A 13,403-nucleotide genomic window follows, 5' to 3' on the forward strand; every position below is an offset into this window, starting at 1 on the left:
TGCTGATAAGCTTTCTCCAGTGACAAAGATAGGATTTTTGTTTTACGTGACATCAAATGTGCTTGACTCCATTATTCTCCGAGGAGGGCTGGCTTGGAGTCTCTGGATGATGTTGATAACACCTCAGATATTTATTCAAGGGGTTGCTGCTCAGCTCCTTCCTTCAGCGAAGCTATGATTCCTTATCCTATTCTATCAGTCTCTTGCAAGGGGGACCCCCTCCAGTCGAATGAACTATTAATAAAGGGACACTGTAAATTCTAGTTGATGATAATGGTAATGATGGTGTTGGATTTATAATTATAAATGTAGCATAATTATATTTAGCCTGAGCAAGGACCTTCCTTGAAAATGAGGATGTCACATTTTCCCCCATAACTCTGTAAAAAAACGCTTCTAGTTTCCCATTTTCTACATAAAAAATTCTAGAACAAGATTATGTCACTAATGCTTACACTTAGTATTAATTAGCAATCACTTCTGAGCTGCACAATGCAATGCTTTGGTAAAAGAAATGGGAACATTTATCAGTCCATCGGTTTGGGTGCAAAAATAATATTCTTTTAAACTTGCACAGATTAGAGAAGTACACTAAAATATAGATTTTAAACTTTTTACCCAAGCCATAAATCTCTTCTCAATCTCCAGGACCCTTAAACTTCAGCAGGTGCTGGGTTTACTGTTGAATTCTCATGGTTGCCATTACTCTCCTCTGAGTTCTCCAAGCCACAAATGAGATAGATGATTTTCATGTTGGTTAGGAAATGTCCTTTTAAAGGCTGGCATTGTTCAGGCTAAGAATAACTCTTTTTGAAGTAGTCTGGGAAATTATTTTAAAACTTGGGCAGAGGGAGAGAGGAACATGAGGTTGCATAGTGGGTTGTCTGGGCATAATGGAAGAAGGAAAGGCGGTACACAGACAAATTTTATCCTAGGAAACTTATGGAAAGTAAATTTAGAGAAAAAATATGTTCCATGCTTATCAAGTATATTTGATAATAAGTGAGGAGAAATAGAAAACTTCTTGCTTTGTAGTTAAAGGGTAGAATAGTAGGACTCTACAATTTTTATATCCTTCCAACTAATGTGCATGAAAGGCAGACCTGTCACCAATTCATTCATTCATTCATCCAACAGCTCTTAATGGAGCATTAACTATGTATTAGGACTTGGGATAATATCTGCTGTTATGAAGGCAGAATCAAACACTGTCATTATCTGCAAAGAGCTCTCAGCTTGAAGGAGAGGAGGTAGCTACTAGTAAGTATGCACTTATGGTAGTGAGATGGATGAGGGGGTGGTTTATAAAGACCCAGGGGAAGTATAAAAAATAAAAGCACCCATCTGTAAGGTAGGGCACCAAGTGTCAATAGAAACACACAGGGGAGATGATAACTGAAGTGAGGGATGAGTAGGAGTTTATGAAGCAGGGTGGGAAGGCCATTCCAAAGCATGACAGGTGCACGGCACCTGATTGAGGAAGCTGCAGGAAGTCTGCTGCGATTTCAGAGGTGTTCTTTTGAGGACAGTGATTGGTTTTAAGGTTAGAAAGGTGGGCAGGCATCAAATCATGGAAGACTTTCCTTTTTAAAAAAACATTGTTCAATTACAGTTTGCATCCAGTGTTATTTTGTATTAGTTTCAGGTGTACGGCATATTGGTTAGACATTCATATAGGTTAGAAAGTGTTCCCCCCAGATATTTGCAGTATTCAACTGGCACCATACATAGTTATTACAATACTAGAGGCCTGGTGCACAGATTCACGCACCAGTGGGGTGTTTGGCCTGGCTTGCAGGATTGGGCGGAAACTGGCTCTCTGACATCCCTCAAGGGGTCCCAGATTGCAAGAGGGTGCAGGCTAGGCTGAGGCACCCCACTGGTGCACGATCAGGGCCAGGGAGGGACGTGGGAGGTTGGCCAGCTGGGGAGGGACCACAGGAGGGCTCCAGGGCATGTCTGGCCCATCTCGCGATCAGCCTGCCCCAGCAGCAAGCTAATCTACCAATTGGAGCATCTGCCCCCTGGTGGTCAGTGCACATCATAGCGACTGGTTGAGCAACCTTAGCATATCATTAGGATATTGTGCTTTGATTGGTTGAATGGCCGACCAGACGACTGGTCACTTAGCATATTAAGCTTTTATATAGGATTATTGACTATATTCCTGATGCTGTACTTTATATCCCCGTGATTGTTTTTGTAACTACCCATTTGTACTTCTTAGTATCTTAACGTTTTTCACCTAATCCCCCAAACCTCCTCCCTTCTGGCAATGATCAGTTTGTTCTCTGTAGCTATGAGTCTGTTTCTATTTTGTTTGTTCATTATTTTGTTCTTTAGGTTTCACACATAAGTAAACCATATGATATTTGTCTTTTTCTGACTGACTTATTTCATTTAACAAAATATACTCCAGGTCCATCCATGCCAATATTTTATTTTATTTTTATGACCAAGTAATATTCTATTGTATATGCATGCCACAGATTCTTTATCCATTTTTTTCTGTTGATGAGCACTTGGGTTGCTCAAGAAAGACTTTTTTTTTAAATAAGGTATGTGGATTTGAGCATGACGCAGTTCTGAATTGTTCCAAGTGTGAAAACTCTTCTTAAATTCATTGTTGTTGTTTTTTGCAGACTCACACATGAAAAACATAGTTACTAAATAAGAACATATGTAATGACACAAAGCTATAATTAATTCAATAATGCACTTAGAGGAATTTGTACTTTATTAATCACAGCAAAAGCATTTATTGAGCACTTACATTGTGCCATTCACTGTCCTGGGAAAGGGAGACACACAGATGGTAAGAGACAATTTCTGTTCCCAAGTTGCTTAGTGTTCAGTGAGGGAACCAATAGTCAACAAACCAGAACAGCACATGTGATAATCCCAATAATGGGGCCCGATAAGTGCGAGAGGAAATAGAGGTGAGAGGGTCCTAGCATTTCTTGGAGGTGTCAGGGAAAGCGTCATAGAATGAGGCTTAAGGTAACTTTCAAAGAAAGTGTAGGAATTTCCCAGAAAGAAGCATTGCTGTGATGGAGGGTAGATGGCATTCCAGGAGGGGGAACAGCTTGTTCACAGGCTGAAATGCAGGAGAGAACAAAACAAACTTCTTGGAGGAGCAAGGAGGCCAAAGGACTAAGGAACAATCTTTGGGAAGACCTCCTTTTATCTAATTTGGAAAATGAAAATGAAAGCAGAATTCTCCAACTCTGTAAGGGTTGGGAAGATCCTTGACCACATAGCTTGTTAGGACACATCATGGGCATAAAAACTTTTAATTAGAATTCCCAGTTATTACTGGATTCTATAGCATTCTTGGCTTGGTTAAAATACCACAGTCAAAACAATAGAGGAAGCAGCTTTTTAGAATTAAACAATATTATAAAAAGTGGGAATCAACTGAAAGGATATATGCTGCTAATTTGAAAACAGATCAGAGAGAAACATCAAAATGGTAATATCTGCATTTTTAAAGTGTTATTTCTCACCACTCTGCAGCCTACTGTTATTGGACTATTACCTCGATGATTAAACTTTTCAATTACATGTTGCATTATATTAGGCTTTATACAATCATTAATTAGTTCACTCACATAAAGCCCCATGAGGAAGCAGAGAGATTTCATTACCCATGTTTCACAGATGAGGAAACAAAGGCAACAAGTTTAAGTGGTGTCCGGAATTCCTTCTAACGGGCCTGGGGCTGGCAGGCTCGGTGGAGGCCCCCTGCATCGCCAGCCTGGCACAGCAACTTCAGTTCTGCTCTGAGCCTCACACTCGCCACTAATTGGGAATGGGTGCCCCTGGTGTTCTTGAAAATTAATGATATTCAGAGCTACAAGATGTATCTGTCGCAGTCTATGTTTGTTTACTTGTGGCAATTAGCGACCATCTGCTCTGGAGGTGAGGGTAACGGGCCCTGCTTCTTTGGAGATAGTGACTTTTGGAAGAAAAGAATCTTCAAAGGCCCAGGTTCTCAGGGAAGGAGGGCTGACCAATGAATAACACCTGGTGTTTCTTGCGAGGTGGGGGCGCCTGCCTATCAGGCACTTAGGGAGAAAAGCAGACCATGCTGTGTATTCTCTCCTCCTGCCTATCCTTTTTTCCATCCTCTCTCTTCAAACCGTGCTTCCCTTTCCCAGTCAGAGTTCCCACCAAACTAGTAAAGAGGCTGTTGAAAAGGCAGTGTGGCCTCCTAGACCTTGGCCTTGGACCCAGATGTCTGAGTGTGGTAGAGCTCAGAGAGAGGACAGGCCAGCCGGCTTGCACACACATCATGCACCAGTTGGCTGACTGTGGCGTGGGGATGGCGTGGGGAGGAAAAGCACCACAACATACAAGGGATAGGATATGAGAAAGGAATTGCATGGTGACAAAAATATCACTAGCTGCTCTGTGGGAATGTCCTGGACCTTCTGGGATGACGAACTTGTCACATACTTGCCTTTGGGTGTTTCCATGTCTGTTAGGAGGCCTGGCCAGCCTGGGAATAGAACCATCCTGACTACATGGCTGACTTGCAAGGTAACTGAACTGATTCCCAGGACTCCTGGCTCTATTCCCTGGCGGGCCCTGCTAACCTGACCAGCAACTCAGGCAAAGCTGTGTGTCTCAGGCTTGCTCTGCATCTCAGGCCCAGATCTGGTCCTGGCTGATTGGGATTATGCCTCCCTCTCTACATTATGAATCTCTTCTTCCATTTTCAAGCCTGCCCGTCTTTGCCTCTATGCCTGGGGTCTCCTTTTTACTGCCCAATTTTCATTTACAAACAAATAAAACATATCTGTCCTGTGTCTCTTGCCATCATTATTTGGGCTGCCTCCTCCGTGCCCCTTTCTCCATTTGTCAGAAACCAACACCAAGGAGAACACTGGCCTCACGTCTAATATTGTAGTAACTCGGAAATAAGTACCTCTTTGCTGCATCCTTCCCAGGCCATTTGAATCCATGGAGATGATGGCCATGGCTGACTTATGAGGTGTTTGTTCCAAGGGAAGCATTCAGAATTGCTGACCTCTGATGGCCTTGGCAGTGTGTGGTGGCTCTGGCATTTGCTGGCTTGCAAAGCTGATTGTGCATACCTCTTTTCTGGTGATGTGAGTGGTTTGCAGTTGGCTATGTGGGTGTGTTTAGACAATGGGAATTGGCAAGCCTTCCACATCAGGTCTCCTTTTCTGGAGAGCCAGTTTATCAGCACACATTTACCGCTGCAGATGGCCTGCTAGGTGGCCTGCTAGGCTGTTAGATGTGTTCTTGTCCGATCCCCTCTTTATACTCATGACTCAAAGCTGTAAGTGATCAAAGCATTGAATTGTGTACTCATAATGTCCCTGGCTTGAGTATTACTGGAGGCATGCTGCAGAGTGAGCTCAAGGAACACAGCTTAATGTGAGTGACATTTCAGGTCGCTGGCATGTTCTGTTACCAGAAAGAGAACCTGGCCCTGAGTGGGTCTGCCTAGGACCAGCTGGTAGTGTTTGGGTTCTTGACTTCGTGTAGGAAAAATGTCACAACAGGAGTCCAGGTTACTGTGAGGGAATATTTATTAAAGCTGGGGACAGTAACACAAGAAAGGGCTTAACATAGAAGGAGCAACAGGAGAGCCTTGGCTGGGCTGCCATAGCTCTCTGGGAAGTCAGCGAAAAGGGGGGCTTGGGAACAGGTTCAGGGAACTTGCCTACGATGAGCTGCCACTGCCCATTGCTCCCCAGGTTGCAAGTTTCATGGGGTCCCTTAGAGTTTAGAAGATTCATGTCTGTTTGGAAAAAGTGGGGGAAGAAGAAGGGAAAGGGAATGGAGAGAGAGCCTACGCTGGGTCCTTTGTCCTGAGGCTTTTATCTCTTTCTTGTTGGTGGGAATCTTAGGGGAGATCTCAGGGGAGGGTTTTAGCAGAATATTCATCAGTTTTCTAGGTGTGCTCCTTCAGAATCTATGGTCTCCACTGATTGGTCAGTGTCAGGACAGGGGGTCATTAGTCATTGCTGCTGGTCCTGGTGTCGCCCACCTGGTTTTGCTGCTTTTCTGGGTCTGGAGCTGCAAAACAACTGAGGCCTAGATGTTATTTCTAGGGAGGTGACCGTCTGTATCTGCTATAAATTGCTCTGTGGTTTGTTCAGCTCTCTGTCTCAGTTTCCCCGTTCCATTGGGCCTGCCATACTGGCCTCACTCAGTTCTAGAGAAAAGAGCTCAGACTTGGAGCTGAGCCCCGTGGGCTTGTCTCTCTTCTCCTACTAATAAACAGTATCTCTTGGCCACACAACATAGGACAATTAATTTGTGCTCAGCTCTCTGATATGTCAGATGGGGACAATGATTCGTCTCCACATGGCTCTTACTAGTTTGTTCTGAGAAGCAAATGCAGTAGAGTCTTGTAAATGAGAGGATTGTGTTTGGCTGGGGAAGAGCATGGGATTGGGAATGAAATGGATTTGATTCAAAACTTAGATTGGCCCTTTGATGAGCCATCTGGCCAGCTCCATCAATTTTCAGATTCAGCTAATGAGAGTAAATAATCAAGGTGGTTGTGACAATGAAATGAAATAACCTTTAAAAAATGCTTAGGACTCAATCAATGGTTGCTATTATTAATACCTCTTTGAACACATTATACAAACTTAAAGGCATTATTATTTTTTCAGCATAGAGGACATCTGTCACAATCACTCTGTCTAGTATCTATCTGGCTTGGAATAAATATTCAGTAATTTTTAAAAAGAATTTGTGAAGTTCAGGAGGGTTACTTTCAGTACAGTTCAAGTTCAGATGACTGACTTTCCTGACGTCAAAAAGAGTTTTTCCTTCAGATAAAACATTTTTGGCAAAGTGACTGAAAGTTGTCCTTCAAAAATCTGAAGAATCTGGGCAAGTAAGGCAGGCTGGTAATAAATTGCCTTAATAGATGTAAGACATTATAGATTTTTATCTCAGGGACTTGAGAGTTGTCATAAAAATGGCACTTACATTCTAATTTCCTGGGGGTTGTTTGTAAGATTCTTCTAAGTGTCCCCTTGGGAATTAACCAGTCACATTCAGGCTGAGAACAGGAATGTGCTTTACGATGTCTCTTAGAAATGTAAATCAAGTCAGGAGTTACATATTTATAGGGTACCAGAAAGCAGCCCTCATTCTCCATCACCCCAGCATAGAAAGCAAATGGGAATTTGATTGTTATTCTGTGTGTGTATTATTGGGGAGGTAGCAAGTACTATTCATGGTGAGAAAAAATATTTTATGTATTGGGGTCATTAATTTCATATTTTTTAGGTGAATGCCTTACTCTTGAGGAGAAAGTAATCATGAAATAGTTACTAGGTTGCCACACCAAAGGCTCCCATTCACTGTGTGAGCTAAGGAGAGATGCTGAGCCCTACTTTGAAGGCAGAGGGACATGCATCCTGGAATGAGCCTGGGGTTTATGGTCCTGCAGAGTATTGGGAAACCTTGGACTCGGTGCTTAGCTCTTTTGAGTTCCAGTTTTCATATATGAACTATAAGGAAGACGTTTGCTACTTTCTGGAGTAATGATAAGGATTAAGGTTGCTCATATATGGCCAGTAGAGTGGTTGGGCACAGATTCTAAACCAATGTTCATCTTCTCCTCAATCCCGAAGGTATTGATTATGAATTAACCCTGTTAAAGTGAAAAAAAAAATCAATGACATATGTAAAAGTATGGTAAGAGAGATTTTATTGAAGGGAGATGGGGGCGGGGAGGCTGTTGCAAAAGGTATAGAGACCATCATGATGGAGTTCTGCAGTGGGAAGGCCAGATTGGGCTCAACTCTGGGCAAGTAGGAATTCATAGCCAAGGAGCAAGCCAGCATGAGTGCATGGAAATGACTGAGAGAAAGCATCAAGAGGAAGGGAGGATTCTAGCTGCACCGACCTCATAGGAATTTTGCTGGAAGCAGGCCAGAGTGATGAGACATGAGTACCTGGGGGTGGTGGAGGATGAGGAACCTGATCAGATATGGAGAGTGGGGCTTCTGGTTAAACTGACTTAGCCCAATTCTTTCTAAATTGTACCAGGCAGAGATGAACTCAGAAGTCCAAAAGTCAGACATAGGTGGAAAAGAGTTCAAGGGTGCTTGAGAGGCATTTAATCAATGACAGAATCTTACCCCAGAGGGCCAGGGTAATATCAGGTTCTGATTAGGGAGGACAGGAAAGGAAGACTCAGAGCTGAGGGCATTTCCTGGAGGGGTGGGCCTGTGAGGCAAGGTTTGGCCCTGCAAATGGCAGGCATGTGGCAGGGGTGGGTACAATACAAGAGGAAGGAGCCTCCTCTCCTTTGCAATTTTTGCCTGGGCCAAGTTAAGGAACTTGGAAACCCTTTGTTCCTGCAACCATTGCAGAAGTTCTTAGAACTTTGGAAGTCTACCTGGTTTCCCACCAGGTAGCCTCACCTAGACCACTTACCAGAGGAAAATAATCTTTTGATTGACAGTTCCATTACCCAAATTGAACATAAAGGAAAAAAAGTAGGACTCTGTAAAAGGTTCCCAGGAAAACATAATTGCTGTTCAAAAAAAAAAAATAGGCAAGCCCAGTCAGATGGATAAAGATGTATGGGTTAATTGCTAAATCTGTGTCTCACCTGCATCTTTTATGTGGCAGATATGAATGCTTTATAGGTAATGAGGTCCTCACAGGAGAGTTATGGCCTATCGGCCTGACATTTGTAAAGCTGTAAAATGTAGGGGAGATTTAACAAGCAGGATGAGCTGCCCTCCTGCATATTAACACAATTATGCACCTATGCACATGTCTAGGAGTAAATAGAGTATTTATAGCAATAGGGTTCTCCAAAGGCTATTAAGCAGACATTGCAATTTGAATTTTAATTTTCTTATAAGAAAATGTTTCTATTTGTCTTGAAATGTTTAGGCGCTCTAAGCCCTTTTAGCTGCTCCAGCAGACTCTGCCTTCATTGCTGTACCAGGTTTCGACCCCCTTGCTGATGGGGACAGAACCTGGGGTGGAGGGTGGTTCAAGCTTTGCAACATAGAGGGAGGCCAGAGGTCCCAAAGTTATGAGATGTCAATACCCACCTCCCATGTTGCTGACTATCGGTTTGTCTATAGTATTTGGTTTTTCTTTTTCTTGCTTGACTTCTTTCCCTAAAACCTTTGGGGGACCTAATGGTCTGATAGAATAGCCTAACTTTTGAAGTACTTGTGTTTAAAGTGTGAGAAGAAAGTAACATTTTTTGGCCATTAGCCAAAATGAAACTGGTTAGAGAATCAGTTAAAAGGGAGAGGGAACATTTTAGCACTGGGTTTCCTTTTGACTCATGTTTTTCTATCAAGAACCCAAAACCTCATCGCTATCTGACTTAGGCTTCCCTGAATCGCAGAAACTTAAATACCTCTTCTTGTTGTCTGAACAGCCCCTAGTCTGAGGTCCTCACCTCCTACCAAGGCTACCAGGGCCCTGGGGGACTGTGAGAAGTTGGAAAGCTTTGGTTTATTTCTGACTTGGGTTGAGCAAACTAAGGGGACCTACTTGTAAAGTTGAGAGTTGAGAGTCCTCTGTTCCTTTGCTTATGTATTCCTACCTTTTCATGTGCCCTCCTCATCTCCTAAATCCCCAATTTCTAACTTTTCCATAGAGATTCCAGAATACCAGAATCCACATGGCTTTCCCCAAAAACCTCAGGTGATGCTGATCTCCCTCACTGTGCATAGCACAAAGAAGCAGGTATGCTTCCTCTTATTGTAATCTAACTCAGCACTTCACCTACTGCCATGTGCCTATAAATCACGTGGGGATCTTGGTAAAATACAGATTTTGGTTATGTCTGGAGTGGGTCTGAGATGCTGCATTTATGGCCAAGTGTCAGGGCTATTGATGTTGCTGGTTTAGAGTCTGATTGATTTGTGTGTGCTGGTCTTGACTGCCCAACTATGCATTTAATGGTCCTGAGCTATGAAAACCTGGCCCTGTACTGCCTGTGGAGCATGTTGATGAGCAGGTGAGGAGGGGGCATGTGCTCCTTCATGGAGGAGACAGGAGGGAAGATAGGTGTTTGGACTGGAAGGCACACAGACTCAAGAACTGTGAACCATCTGAGATTTTACCCTACTTGTAAGCTAACAAATTAGTCTGCTACAGTTTCATGAATGCTGGCAGAAGACACAAGACCCCTTGGTCAGGCAAACAGAAGTTTATTACTCACAGCAGTGACAGTAGTCAGAGTACCATCATTTGGCCTGGTTTTCCAAGCCCCAGTTGCCACAGGGCCTGGCAACAAGGACAAGGTGGCCCCTGTGTATGCAGTGGGCTGCATTACAGGGGAGGGACCTAGTGCTTAAGAAATGCCAATCACTTAGAGGCTGTAAGCAAACCTTCTTAACATTGACCCTGGAGACAGACAGTATGTCTGTTATCCTGGACAGTGAACATGTCTGCCTTCTGCCCAAGAGGTAGACTCTCTGTCTCCCAAAGCTTTTTGCTATTCAAGCATCCTGGAAAAGTTAGTCTGGCTCAAAAGCTGTCAGTGCCTCTGCTCACAAGATATGCAGAAATGTGAGACTCATGAGAAGTGTGTTCCAATACAGAGGTGAACATAATATGTAGATTGGATGATACTTGAGGTATGATTTTTCTATTGCCATTACCAATTACCACAAACAAGGGGTTTAAAAAAATTGAAATTTATTCTCTCTCAGTTCTGGAGATTAATCGTCCAAAATCAAGGTGTCAGCAGAACCATATGTCCTTGGAAGGTTCTAGAGAAGGACTGTCCCTTGCCACTTCTTAGCTTGTTACAACTCCCAGAAATTCTTGTCATTCCTTGGCTTATATCAGTATCACTCTAACCTCTGACTCTTTATTTCACATGACCCTCTTTCTTCTGTGCCTGTATCTTAATGTCTCCAAATATCCATGTCCATATACATACTCTGGTCATTGGATTTTAAGGCCCACTCTAAGTCAGTATGACCTTTTTTTTTAGCTTGATTATATCTGCAAAGACCCTATTTCATAACAAGGTCCCATTCACAGCCCCCTGGGGACTTCAATATATCTTTGGAGGAATACAATTCAACCCACAACATTTGAGTAATAAAAAGAAATTCACCAGTATGAGAAATAAAAGGTGCAAACACAGCCTAGACTAATACTAAGCATCATGCAGAAGCAGCCAATTTTAGAGGAGATGAATGTGTAGCCCTGTGTTGTTGTTTCAGCAGGCATTGTCTTTGTTAGAGAATAGTTGCTTTAGGTCTGAGAAAACCAGGGTGAGATAATTGTACATTCACTGCTAATTCTGGAATTAATTCCCAAGCTTCACCGTGTCTTTGTTTTTTTTGCTATTAAATAAAGATCCCTCCACCCAAAAACTACTTTCTTGGACTCCTCCTATTCCTATTCTATTATCATATATTTTAAAAAGATTATTATTATTTTTGAATATGCCTTTTTTATTAATTTTTAGAGAGAGAGGGAGGGAGAGGGAGAGAGACAGGAACATCGATGAGAGAGGAACATTGATTGACTGCTTTTTGCATGCCCCCAACTGGAGATCGAGTCCACAACCTAGGCATATGTGCTGACCAGGAATTGAACTAGCGACCTCTTGGTACATGGGTTGACAATCCACTGAGCCACACCGGCTGGGCTGTTCTCATAATTTGTTATACATTCTAATTTATGGATCTCCCCACCCCACAGGATTAATTGTTATTGAAAGCTTCATTTTATGAAAGGAAATACTCTGGCCTTCCTCAAAAGGAAGTGTATTAGTTATGCCAGTGAACAGATTAGAAAGGCATTTTGAGGTAAGAAGCTTGTTCTGTTGCTCTTATCATTATCATGGATGCCAGACCTTATTAATGAACCTTTTTTAAAAAATATATATATATTTTATTGATCTTTTACGGACAGGAAGGGAGAGGGATAGAGAGTTAGAAACATTGATGAGAGAGAAACATCGATCAGCTGCTTCCTGCACACTCCCTACTGGGGATGTGCCCGCAACCAAGGTACATGCCCTTGACTGGAATCGAACCTGGGACCCTTCAGTCTGCAGGCCAATGCTCTATCCACTGAGCCAAACCGGTTAGGGCTGATTAATGAACCTTGTCCATGCATTGATACCACACTCAGAGTTAGGGAACTGAACTCTGTCCTTTGCCAGATTGTCTGAGTCTTTTGCTTTTTTTCATCTTGCATTTTTTTTGAGATAAGATTCAGGGATGCAATGGGAAGAGGACAAAACCATAGTCAATTCCTCATTCTTACGTGCTTCTGGATCACTCTTGTTTCTCAGGAAAGCTTTTTATTGCTTATAAAACAGTCCTTGCTCCACTCACAGGGTTCAGTGGTAAAAATGGGTGAGCAAATATCCATTGGATGAGCAAGAGCATGGAATGAGCTGCCATATTTGCCTTCAAGAATCCAATGAGAGGTTGGTACAGGGAAGAACAGTGCATTCTCTTATTGTGTTAACAGTTCATGAAAGCAAAGGCCATTCTGACAAAAGTTTCAGGTAACAAAGCTGTGTCTTTGTTTCAGAGCATAAGCCTGTAGTGAAAATTTGCCAATATTTTATATTTCATTACAATGAAAAACCATATGACAGATGATCAGAAGGTTTTATTCTTGGTCCAGCCCGTGAAGCATTCACCATCTATAGCACAAATCCTGTGCTCTTGGCATTGTTTCACATGATGAGTGAAAGATTCTGTGGCTCTCCACCCCCTTTTTATTTTAGCTCTCATTCTCATTCTTCTTAACCACTCATAACCCAATAGAAAATATGCCCAAATCCCTCAAGTTGGACTCCTAAATAACTTGAACTTGGCTGGAATCATTTTTCTATCTTATTCAGAGCTCACCTACTCACTTACATAGAAGCAGAAACATACATTTATTTTTCCATCCTTGGTTTTAGGAAGCTCCCACTAGTGATCAGGCACTGTACTAAACACTGACGCTAGAAACCTGTGTCTTAGGAGCTCAGTTTTGTGTGGAGGGGGGGAGGTAGGTGGGTTGGGTAGGGTGTATAGTTTGAGGATGAAAGATGGAGAGACACACCTGTAAGAAGGAAATAAGCAAATAGTGTCATGATCACATAGTTGGGGACATTTATTATGTACTAAATGAGCCAGGGAGAGCTTCTAGAAGAAATGGAGGACTGAAATGAGTTATGCAACATACTTTGCATATAATCAGGTCAAGCTGTGGAATGGGGTTTTAGGATAAGGCACATGCGAAGGGCAGGGATCTGTGCTCAGGGGCTGGCACGGGGTTCAGCGTGGCCGTTTGTAGACACTCAATTTATTGAATGTTGTTTAGAGAGGCCCTCATTCTAGTTCAATTCCAGCTTAACAAAAGAATGAGAATGCCCAGTGGGGTTCATTAAAATGGGTGTGAAATAT

This window comes from Myotis yumanensis, unplaced genomic scaffold (genome assembly GCF_028538775.1).
Source record: "Myotis yumanensis isolate MYYU_CA2020_CCGP unplaced genomic scaffold, mMyoYum1.0.hap1 SCAF_7, whole genome shotgun sequence".
NCBI classification, from domain to species: Eukaryota; Metazoa; Chordata; class Mammalia; order Chiroptera; family Vespertilionidae; genus Myotis; species Myotis yumanensis.